Source organism: Sinocyclocheilus rhinocerous, unplaced genomic scaffold (genome assembly GCF_001515625.1).
Source record: "Sinocyclocheilus rhinocerous isolate Xijiao unplaced genomic scaffold, SAMN03320098_v1.1 scaffold304, whole genome shotgun sequence".
NCBI lineage: Eukaryota > Metazoa > Chordata > Actinopteri > Cypriniformes > Cyprinidae > Sinocyclocheilus > Sinocyclocheilus rhinocerous.
In genome coordinates, this window is record NW_015659941.1 from 368198 (window position 1) to 381324 (window position 13127).

Consider the following 13127-nt stretch of genomic DNA (forward strand, 5'->3'; position numbering starts at 1 on the left):
TGAGTATTTCCTGTGTTATTTTAAGGTAAACATTGCATTCATACGTTTTATTTCATTTATTATATTTTTACATACATTTTTACATATTTTATATAAACAATATATTAATATAATATTTTAAAATCTGACAGTCTTCTATTTGTAAAATAACCTAGTCATTAAAAAGTATTTGTTTATAATGTAGAAATACTACAATAGTAGAACCAAGCGGCAGTACCACCTAAAACCAGTAGATGGTAATATTGCCAAACGTATTTATTTTAGAAAAATCATGACGTTCATGTTTAAAAATTAATTTATATTCTTTTTAAATAAATGCATTTTATATAAACAATTTACTGATCGAATGTTTTTAAATCAAGGCCATCTACTATTTATAAAATGATGTAATTATTAACAATATTTTACAATAAAGAATTTATTAGAATAAATTCCCATTGAAAACAAAGCAAAAATGCACATAATCCAGCGACACTGTCACCTGAAACCAATAGATGGGCAGTATTGCTAAAGTATAGAAAGTGTACAAAAATTTACGCTGGAAGATAATCAGTTACATGTTTTATTTTTGAGGCCAAGCGATAGGAATATATACAATGAAAATAAGAATGGCAAAAGTGTTTCTATCATGGAAGTCATTATACTTTTCTCATGGGTGAATTGTTACACAATTGCGTTGTTTTATGTTTTATGCATAATAATCCAGACACTGCAGATTTCCATCTGGAGGAGCGCTAGGCCAGAATGAACATCTCCAACTCTTCTGGTCCTCTACGCATGTTAACAAAGACTACTTTATTTATTTACTTATGAAAACATGCAAACGGATTTAAAGTTGATTAGATCTCATAACTCATACACTTGAGTCTTAAACACAGATTACAGACTCACTCTTCCACAAATAGAGGTTTACACATTCAACACACATTTGCCATTTATTGCAGAAATTTTTGTAACTTTTTACATGTTATTTAAACATTTTTTACAAGAATGATATGAACTGATACTTTGTTAATTTTTGCAACTCAATAAATGGATCTAAAATGATTAATTTATCAGTTGCTTTTATCTGAAGTGACTTAAAGGGTTAGTTCACCCAAAAATGACTGTCATTAATTACTCACCCTCATGTTGTTCGAAACCCGTAAGACCTTCGTTCATCTTCGGAACACAATTTAAGATATTTTTGATGAAATCTGAGTGCTCTCTGACCCTCCCATAGACAGCAAGGTAACTACCACGTTCAAGGTCCAGAAAAGTACCAAGATGATCGACAAAGTAGTCCGTGTGACATCAGTGGTTCAACTGTAAAGTTACGAAGCTACGAGAATACTTTTTTGCACAAAGAAAACAAAAATACCGACTTTATTTGTTATTACGCCGGATCTGGGTCAGCGCCGCCACACGCTCGCGTCATGATACTGTTGTAAATGAATTTTCTTTTTTGGGTGAACTAACCCTTTAAGGAGGAACAGCAGGAACTGTTTCAAGCTATAGTAAATGTGGGTGCAAATATGTTCTGTGAAAAATTAATATTTCTTATTCTTGCATTATTTAAAAGGTTTTGTGAACATGTAAGAGTTACACTCTAAAACAGAGAACAGCTAGTGTTGTATCATATATTGCTGAAAAGGTCTCAACTAGCTAGCAGCATAAAACCAGCATAATTGTTTCAGGAAGAGTCCAAACAATAGCAAGTACATGTAAACAGCATACACATACAGCATTTGGGCCGCAATTTGGTTTGTACCTTCAACAAACATTTGTAAACTGCAGTGAATCACATATATTTATTTAGAGCAAGTGTTCTCGATTCAAACGAGCTCAAACACAACATATCACAATTCATAGATCTCGAGAAAATGCATAGACAGTGACTTTACATGCTACTTTGCTAAAGTTAAAGTACATCCGGGATCCGACGTCGGGAAGCTCAACCAATAGGAATCTGAGGTATGATGGGTGGGTTTAGTGGGTAGAGACGATGGCCAATCACGGACTGTTTCACAGCGGGAGCGCGCTTGGATTGGATTGATCGCTCAGATTGACAGCTCTAGCATTTACCATTCGCCATCCAATAGCACTTTTTTATTTTTTTTTATTTTTTACATTTACACATGCAGATACTTCGTATGTTCATGTATTCGAGTGATTATTGTCCTGTATGCAGGATTTTTTTTTTGCGTTCCCACAAAAACAATTTTGATTGGCTGGACCAGCCGTCAATCTGAAGTCCATACATAGCCTCGCCAATGACACACAGTTTGTTAGAGATTGTGTGATTCGTTACATTTGTCTCTGTATAAGGACCCAAAAAAAAAGGTCACTTGTAATGACGTGGCTCTGACGATTTTCATCCCAAAAGGAAAACGGTGTAAGCACGAGCCGCTTAACCAGCAGAAATCTATTGACCGAGAGCCATTGATTGAGAGGAATTTAGAGCAACTTGACGCTGCGTAACGGCGCAGGAGTCACATTCACTATGAATGAGGCCAGAGCTGTGACCGCTGTGAAAGACTCTCACAGAAAACATTCTGCAAACTCTACCCACTGACATGCAGGACATGCAGGACAACGCTTCGGAAAACGCCAAAAACCACCGGCCAAGTTTATGAATGTAAGTAACTACATCTGCAACACTCGTTCGTCAATGAGAGCTGACAGTGTAATCCAGCGGAATGCAGCAGGCGCTCAGACTCAATGCGTCACATCATGGGAATGGACTACTAGTGTACTGCGTTAGTGTACAGTGTATACTGCCTACCATTTTATATTTATATATGCCTATAATTAAAACGATTTTTAAAAATCCATAATTTAAATATTATTTTATTCTCTCTCTCTCGCTCTCTCATAGTAATAATTTCAACTATGTATATAATTTACAGTTTTATTTATAAACATCATGCATATAAAATATTAGTCTACTATAATTATATATTATATATATAATCTATAGTTTATAGTTATTGAAAATAGAATTATATTTAAATGTATTTATTTCTTTTTAAATAATTGTATTATATATATTTAAAAAAAAAAAAATACATTTATGAACATATGCATATAAAATATTAGTCTATTATAATTATATATTACATATATAACCTATAGTTTATAGTTATTGAAAATAGAATTATATTTAAATTATTGAATTATTTTAAACTATTTTAATTTATAATATTGCAATTGATATTATTAATTAAATTATAGTATAATTTAATTCGTCATATTTTTTATTCTATTTATAATATTACAATTTATAATTACATTTCCAAATATATTCAACCAATATTTTTAAATACAAAATGATATATATGAATGAATATAAAATTATAAATAATATTATTCTTTATTATAAAATAATTAAAATAATTAAGTTTTTTCATTATAAATTACTAATATCAATTATTTCAATATAAATTCACTTTAAATTACTAATACTAATATTTAATTATTCACTTAATTATTAATGAATAAATTATGTAAAGACTCACAACAAGTAGTAACAGTAGTGTTCTGTCAACTTTTGAATAAATTAACTGACCCAACAAGTACACTTGACAGCTGAATGTAGACACATTTGTACGCAGCCCACATGCTGTTTCAGGTCAAACCTCCACAGGCGATCCTGGGAGAAAATCCAAACATATCAGGCAGATTCCTCTTTAAGGTCCCATTAATGTGCCGTTAAGTGCAGCCCAAGAAGCTCAATTCGATTCAGCGTATTCAAATGCAAAGAAACTACACTGAAATTAGCATAGCGAGGTTGACTGGTGCCAGAGAACGTGACCTCGGATGCCCCAGATAGGCATTAGATGGGTGTCTTAAAGGTGTGCCACCCCATACTGTGCACAATCTGTTCCCTCTTGTCAGTTCTGAACGTAGCCAACTTCTTACAGACTAGCAATTCTGTATTCTGCATTCACAAAAGCCTTAGAATATACTGCACATGTTGTCTTTTTCATTTTTTTTTCATGCATCATTGCGGTTTTGGTTGTGTGCTAATATTGATATTAAACTGTCAATCAATTTTGTGCATTGTTTGCTGTAGCTCTGTTGTTGTGATTCAGACCAGTGTGTTAGGAAACCTGTCCCATCTAGTGCTGCATAAATTACATGCTTTACCATTAAATTTGCCCACCCATATTTTTGGAGACCCACCCAAACATAAATTCTGCCTACGCCCCAGAGGTTACGACATGTAACATACGATGATCTTCCAGCCTCAGAAGGAATGACGGGCCATTGGCAATAACTTAAATGAATTAGCCAGACATTCTTAACCTCTCCTGACCTCACAGTTACCCCGCTCCACCCAGTGCACTTTGTTGTGCGAGTGTTGAGAAGACACACATGACCCGTGTCCTCCATGGGACCGAGCCAGGAGACCCCATGGCCTGACTGTTAATAAGGGAGGGATGAGAGGAATTAATCAGCTCGAGGAACGGGCCTGAGGTTAAACCCTGCAAATATTTGATGAATGATGACTATGTAATGCATATTTCACTCTCTGTAGAATAATAAGCAGAGATATGTTTTGATAGATAAACGAGGCATGTGGAAAAATGAGGTTCAAATAAACAGAGGAGTGAAAGCTTCATCTCAGAAAGTTTGCTGTTGGAAAGTTCAGAGCTCAGATTTCAGTCAGAGAAGAAACGCTTGGGTTAATGGGAGATTTGCACCTATCCTGGCACAAAAATTATCTATCTATCTATCTATCTATCTATCTATCCGTCCGTCCGTCCGTCACTCCTCTGTCTGTCTGTCTGTCTGTCATCTGTCTGTCTGTCTGTCTGTCCGTCTATCTGTCTGTCCGTCATCTATCTGTCTGTCTGTCTATCTGTCTGTCTGTCTGTCTGTTCGTCCATCCATCCGTCCGTCATCTATCTATCTATCTATCTATCTGTCTGTCTGTCTGTCTGTCTGTCTGTCTCTGTTTGTCTGTCTGTCTGTCTGTCTGTCTGTCTGTCTATCCATCCGTCTATCCATCCATCCGTCCGTCATCCATCTATCTATCTATCTATCCATCTATCCATCTATCTATCTATCTATCGTTCTGTCGCTCTATCTATCTATCTATCTATCTATCGTTCTGTCGTTCTATCATTCTGTCTATCTGTTCATTTTTCTATCTATAAATTAATGAATTTCTTTTCATTTTAATTCTACCTCCTTACATTCAAATTGCAATTAATGTTAAATTCATAAAATTCAATTACTTCATAAAAACTCACCAATGCTGGTTCTTACCCAGATTTGGCACTTAGTCTTTGTGGTAATTTTAGACCCTGAAAGCTGACAAATACATTTCCTTCACAAGATAAAAATAGCTTTTTGGTATTACGCAGTTTACAGAAAACCCCCACACATCGAGAGTTACCTGCTGTTTGTTTGATTCCCATCGCTCACTGTGACATTAGCTGCGGGTCACAAAAACACTAAGTGACAAAATCAAAACTACAGAGCGGCTCAGAGTTCAGGGGCGAGGAAGGCCAGCGTGTGAAGGAAGCACCGAAAAGCTGCGGATTCCACAAGTGGGCCTTTATGAAAACATCTGAAATATCCAGCGGAGACTCCAGAGCAGTGAGCAGAGGAACGGAAGAACAGATGTAAAAACATCGTCCTCCCTTATATAACTATAGCATCAGGAAAATGCCAGACCATGTTAAATAAACACTACAGTTTGGTTCACATTCAACATATGGACACAATAAGACAAAACACCAGAAGAATCAGACAACAAAGCAACAGTTTATGCTTGAGTGTGAGAAAGACCGGAGAACTGCCTGAAGACACTCATGTACCTGCGTCTATAGGGTCACTTGATCCAACAGGAATATATAGATTTTCGAGAACAGATAGTTTGTGAAAATAGTAAAAGAGGCCCATTATGTGAAACACATGATGTTGAGTCTCATGATGTTTAACCCTTTAGAAAGAGAGTTTTTTACCCATTTCCATGAACAAACACATTGTAAATACCACACAGTGTTTGCTGAACATTCTATTAATAACATTATATTAAATAACAATTATATCAATCAGTAGACATTTAATTAATTTCAATAAATGTACAACAGTCATCCCATAAAATACTTATGATCCCATCCCTAAATGTTTAATTTAGTTAAAACATTTATAGTATCAATATCTTCTATTATTTTAATGCATTAAACAACCAGTATTAATTGCAGAAATTAATGAATAAATATGAATACATTTATTACAGTAATTAAATTTGGCCCAAAATATTTTACATTTTCTAAAATGTAGAACACATTTTATTCTCCAGTGCTTTTATATTTCTCATAATACACTTGAAAGTTTTTTTTTTGTTCTTGAGGTTGATTTTTAGATGGTTGTATCCAAACCTGATTTTTTTAGGAAGTTCAGTGGGGTTTAGTTTTGATCCCTGGTTAAAAGGTGGGGTCTCTTTTCGTGGTCAGTTAGAGGGTTAAGAATTCCTCGCATCCCACAACCGATTAAACCACGTCCAGATGCTCCTGAGTAAATTTCTGCAAGATTTTCCAAAGTGTTGTTTCTTATGATTTTAAGAACAGTCGACACACTGTGTCCAGTCATGGGGTTAAGAGCAAGCTTGTGAATAAATGTCTGTAATACTTTCCAAAGTTTGTCTAGGCCGTGTTTCTCAGGTTGTCTGGAGTGCCAACAGTGCGGAGGAATATAAACAGATTAAAGATGACAGTTTATTAAAAAAAAAAAATATTGCTATTATTGGTGAGAAATAAGAATAAGGTTTACAGTCAATAAATGTTGATGTTTATGGCTTTGGCAAGCAAGCTTAACTACAAAAATGGCATGTGCTTTTCGTTTTGAACATAGCGTAGCTGAACTTTTATTTTAAAGTGTGTTTTTCAACCTCATAAACTATTTTTGTGTTCTTTTTATGCTATTTATAATGTTGATTACTCAGGAGGCTTGCTTTTGAGACATTGCATTTAATTTAATTCACACTTAGAGGTTTTACGCCTTTAAACCTTTTAAACCTATTTTGTCTGTTTAAAATTTGGCTCTGACTCCAGACACTGACTCATATCATTGGCCAGAATTTGCACAACCTCCATCTGCAGTGAATGCAACTTTGAAGGCATCTTCACTATGCCAGTACAGATGACATTAGAGCCATAACACTACGAAACCAGTGGCAGCACTCACGTACACAGACAGAGACACACGAGTTCAGGTAAGAAAACGTGACATGGTGTTCATTAGACCTGCGCTAAATAAAGATTTAACTTAAGCTGTTTGCTTACATGGAATTGTAGATATTGCATATTAGATTTTATGTAAGTTTCCTTGTATTTGGTAAATGATCTGGTTGAATGTCATTCCTATTTCTGGCTATTTTCAAAGGCCAGTGTTCATATATTTCCAGCACTAAATGTAGCGTGAAGAATGTTTGATAATTTTGGACATGTCGAGGTCTGGTGGGTTTAAATGGAGGGTCATAAGTCTAAACTTATAAGACTCGGGCTATTGCGTTTCTCTGGAGAATTGGTCTAGAGGGCAAAAGTCATGTGATGTATTGACTTTAGACTTAAACTCATTGATGTTGTTATTCTAGCTGTTTGTGACTAATTTGTGATTTTACTGCTGAAATCGTATTTCTACCACTTTACCTCCCCATTTTTGTCTTATCTAATCCGTACTACATCAGAACTCAAAACAAATCTTCCTTTCCCATCTTCTGTTCTCCAGCTGCATAGAGGAGAGCAGATATGAAGCTTTAGTTTTGGTTTTCCCTCGTAAAGGCCTTTCTGCGTCAATGCTAATCAAGGAATGAAGGCTAGAAGATTATAGTTGTATAAACCAGCTGTATTTGTGTTTTTGATGAAATCATGTTTTTTTTTTTTTTTTTACATCAGTGTGTGCAACATGCAAGGAGTAGTTCACCCCAAAATTAAAATTAGTTGACAATTTACTCACTGTCAGGAGTTTGTTTCTTCATCAGATTTGGAGAAATGTAGCATTCCATCATTTGCTCACCAGCAGTGAATGGGTGCCGTCAGAATGAGAGTCCAAACAGCTGATAAAAACATCATGATAATCCACACCACTCCAGTCCATGTTAATTTCTTGTAAGAAACAAATCCATCAAGACATTTTAACTTTAAACTGCTGCTTCCAGCAAAAATACAAGACTATAATCCATAATATTTCTTTCTCCAGTGAAAAAGTTGTCTCATCTGAATCAGGAGAGAAATGTGCAGAGATTATGTATGTGGATTTTGATGTGAGAGGACAACCGGATGGACAGAAGCAAGCGTTATAATGGATTATGGACTCATAAGCAATGGTTTAAAGTCAAAATGCCTTAATAATGGATTTGTTTCTTACAAACATGCAGCTTTTGGATCCACAAGATGTTAACTGATGGACTAGAGTGGTGAGGATTACTTGTGGATTATTGTGATGTTTTTATCAGCTGTTTGGACTCTCATTCTGACGGCACCCATTGCTGAGCAAATTACGAAATGCTTCATTTATTCAAATCTGTTTCCATGAAGAAACAAACTCACATCTTAGATAGAAGGTGAGTAGATTATCGGCAAATTTTTGGGTGAATACAATATTTGGGTGTCTGATTTCAGATTTGATCAGATGGTCCAGTAGGTTTGTAGGACGATCTGTTGTCTGCTGGTTTCACCAGGCTCTCTTAGGCCCATTCCACAGCAATACGTAACAAAGTCACATGGAGCATGGGTCACTTGTTCGGTTGAACCAAGTTTCCTCTTGTTGTCTTTGCCCGCTGTGCCTCAGGTGATAGTGGGATGAGGACAATGGGACATGGTGTGTTTTGAGTGGATGTCAGGATACTCCTCCCTCAGAAGGTTCAGCAGGAAGACCATTTTCATGCCTGTAGATAACAATCAGAGAATGGCCCGCTCTTTGCGTGCTTTTTTCTAATGCGAGTGCTGTGAAATCTGGCAGTTTTACTAATCTTGTATGAGAAAACACATGATGACAATGCTTTCGTTCCAGCTATTTTCTTTTGTAATGTCATTCTGGATTCAATCAGATTTTATAAACACCTGTCTAGGACTATTAGTGAAGTCACATTTCAATGCAAGTGAATGCAAAAATAAATGCAATAATTAAAGCCACCTCCATTTATTTACAATTGTTTGATTTCAAGCTACAAAATAAATCTGGGTTACAAAAAGTACCAAACAACATAATACAAATAGGAATAACTATAATCGTGGCAGACAGCAACCAGGCATTGCACGTTTTAGACTATAAATCTCAACAATTATAGCATACATACACTCTGGCATTGATGGTTCCAGAATCAGAATCAGAATCAGAATCAGAATGAGCTTTATTGCCAGGTATGTTTTCACATACGAGGAATTTGTTTTCGTGACAGACGCTTCCACAGTGTAACAGAGTTAACTGATGGACTAGAGTGGTGAGGATTACTTGTGGATTATTGTGATGTTTTTATCAGCTGTTTGGACTCTCATTCTGACGGCACCCATTGCTGAGCAAATTACGAAATGCTTCATTTATCCAAATCTGTTTCCATGAATAAACAAACTCACATCTTAGATAGAAGGTGAGTAGATTATCGGCAAATTTTTGGGTGAATACAATATTTGGGTGTCTGATTTCAGATTTGATCAGATGGTCCAGTAGGTTTGTAGGACGATCTGTTGTCTGCTGGTTTCACCAGGCTCTCTTAGGCCCATTCCACAGCAATACGTAACAAAGTCACATGGAGCATGGGTCACTTGTTCGGTTGAACCAAGTTTCCTCTTGTTGTCTTTGCCCGCTGTGCCTCAGGTGATAGTGGGATGAGGACAATGGGACATGGTGTGTTTTGAGTGGATGTCAGGATACTCCTCCCTCAGAAGGTTCAGCAGGAAGACCATTTTCATGCCTGTAGATAACAATCAGAGAATGGCCCGCTCTTTGCGTGCTTTTTCCTAATGCGAGTGCTGTGAAATCTGGCAGTTTTACTAATCTTGTATGAGAAAACACATGATGACAATGCTTTCGTTCCAGCTATTTTCTTTTGTAATGTCATTCTGGATTCAATCAGATTTTATAAACACCTGTCTAGGACTATTAGTGAAGTCACATTTCAATGCAAGTGAATGCAAAAATAAATGCAATAATTAAAGCCACCTCCATTTATTTACAATTGTTTGATTTCAAGCTACAAAATAAATCTGGGTTACAAAAAGTACCAAACAACATAATACAAATAGGAATAACTATAATCGTGGCAGACAGCAACCAGGCATTGCACGTTTTAGACTATACTGATTGCAGGGATATAACTAAAGACAGGACAAACTAACAAAAACATAAAAACAACTGCGGAGCACGCCACGGAGGCAGCCATCACAGTCGGCGCCATCTTCTCTACCTTTAACATCCATAGAACATTTCCACTGCACAAAAGGTTCTTTATGGTGGAAAAGAGATGTTTGAATTAAAATGAAACACTAAGAAAAGAGCTGTTCGCTAAAAGGCTGTTTGGGGACACCAAAATAGTTCTTCTATGCTAGTTTTTTTTTAAACTTTTTTGTCAGCTGAACCTCTTTGGCCTTCAAGTTCCCCCTGAGATTCTACGTAAATATTTCAATAATTTAATTCCATATCTGCATGTTTACTTTCCAAAAAAAAAACAACAACAACAAAAAAAAAACTTAACGACAATAGTGACCAACTATAAACCACTCTTTTCTTTATTCTAAGTTGATCTAGACAAGACAAGTACATAGAAACTATCCAAATTTCTGTTAAGCTTAAAACAGTGTAAACTGCATCTCTATATTCATTCTATGTGTCCTCTTAAGGTGTACATTTATTACTTTTTTATTAACTTGACAACACATCCCTTATGAAAATTAACCATGGTTTTTACCAAAAAACCCCACATGGTTACTGTTGTGGTTACACATGGTAACCACAAATTAACCATGGTTTTGCTACACCATAGATAACCATGGTATTTGTAGCACAACTGTGATTACTACACTTTTACTGTAATGAAACCATGGTTAATTTTCATAAGAGATTTGTAGCAATCTGAATCAAAAGATTCACAAACCCGCTTCGAAGTTCTGATTTAAAGGGGTCATATGATGCTGCTAAAAAGAACATTATTTTGTGTATTTGGTGTAATGAAATGTGTTTATGCGGTTTAAGGTTAAAAAAACACATTATTTTCCACATACTGTACATTATTGTTTCTCCTCTATGCCCCGCCTTTCTGAAACGCCGATTTGAAGTCCTGATCTGAATCAAATGATCAAACCACTGGCTTAGCTCGCTAGTTGATGTCAACTGAAATAAGTAAAAAAAAAAAATGCTGTTTACAAATAGAATATTAATATTTCCATTTCAAAGAAAACATCCAACACAAATCTACAAACATACTTAGGTGAGGTTACTGGTTTACTGCTAACTAGTGAAATACTCCATTAATATGACGAGCTGCAGCTCAAAATACATGTTGTATGGAAACATTGTGCATTATGATCGAGTTTGTAGCTTAATTCACTATATTTTAAATAGTTTGAGCACTGCAGCTCAGTTAATGACTTTTTAAAAATTCACCTGACTCAAAAAGTGAATGTCTTAACATGCAAGAGCATAAACTGCAGCTACAGTCAACCACGAGCACACCCCTAAACCCATTTTATACACCTTTATATTCTTAGCAAGTTATCAGTTTAAACTCCTTTTGATATGACTCCAGCCGCAAAGCATGCTGGGTAAACAGCAGTGCCACAATATGAATGCTTTTTTACATTTTCTCAAGAAAATGTAATAGGCTTTGTGGTTGTGGTGGGGGCGTTGCTATTTATTAAAACATATTTATAGAAGTCTAATATATATATATATATTATATCTAATGCCTGAATAATTTACCTATTAAAACCAGATCCAAATCCAAAGCCGAGTCCTCTGAGCTGACAGAAGTTGAGGGGTGACTGAGCAGCTCTGATTTCATTTCACATGCTACAGAGATTGTTGCACTGCCATGTGCTCAGCTCCTGTTCCTCTGTCCTGCCAGGTACATGACATACTGCACACAGATTTAATGTGCCTTTGGGCACATAAGTGCTTTATATTCATTTATGTCTCCCAAACAAAGCTTCATGACACAGGATATACAGTATGTGTGTATAATATATCTATCTATCTATAAATTTTTTAAGGAGTAGTTCACCCAAAATATGGTATTATTTATTCACCCTTGTACAAGTGAAGAGTTCAGATGCAAAAGCTGTTTTTCTTTAAAATGACCATTTCTTTCTGGCTACTATGTATAGGGTTCTATGTAAGTACTGGTACTTCTGAATGGGTTGAGGCTGGGATTTAGCGCTTTTGAAGTGAAAGTACTTGCTGAACATATACTATGTGTGAAGAGCATTCACTCAGTATTGTTATCTCATTTTTGACCAAGATGGCTTTTAGAGGCTTTTGCACTGGAACTCTTCAAGTGGAGTTTCACTTTTCAAAAGGGATTTTAAATATCTGCAACATTTTACCGATTGAATTCAGTTTTCTTATTCCCAGCGTTTCTCTTTCCAGATCAACTGACCTTGGAAAAATAATGTCAGCAATTTCCTAAAGATGATGACTGACATTTACTCTTAAAAACATCCTATTTTCTTTCATATCAAATACTTGTTTTTTAACAGATTGATTTCATCCAAAGTGACTTGAATTTCCGGAACACTCTTCCTGAAGCAAACAGAGCTTATGACCCAGATCAACAGCACAGTGTTGACACTTCATGCACCCTTCACTTTCTGCATGGTTAGGAATTATGTTTGAATGGAGGCAGTGTTGCGGTGAAGGCTCTTGGACGTCAGTCTAAATGCTGCCAGGTTGTAGCACTCATTTTGAAGCCGATAATGGTTGTTATTCTAAGTTACATTACCTAAGAAGTTTTTGTCCCCTCCCACTTTTTTTGGATGTTTACTTGTTAAACTTCACGTCCATGGAGAGACTGTCTCACTCCAACCACGACTGCTTTTAGACTAGACAGGGTGTAGGTGGAAGCGGTCGGACTGTAAGTGCAAACAGAGTCTAACCACACGGTTATAGTCAAGCGGCAGCCCATAAGAATACAACACGGT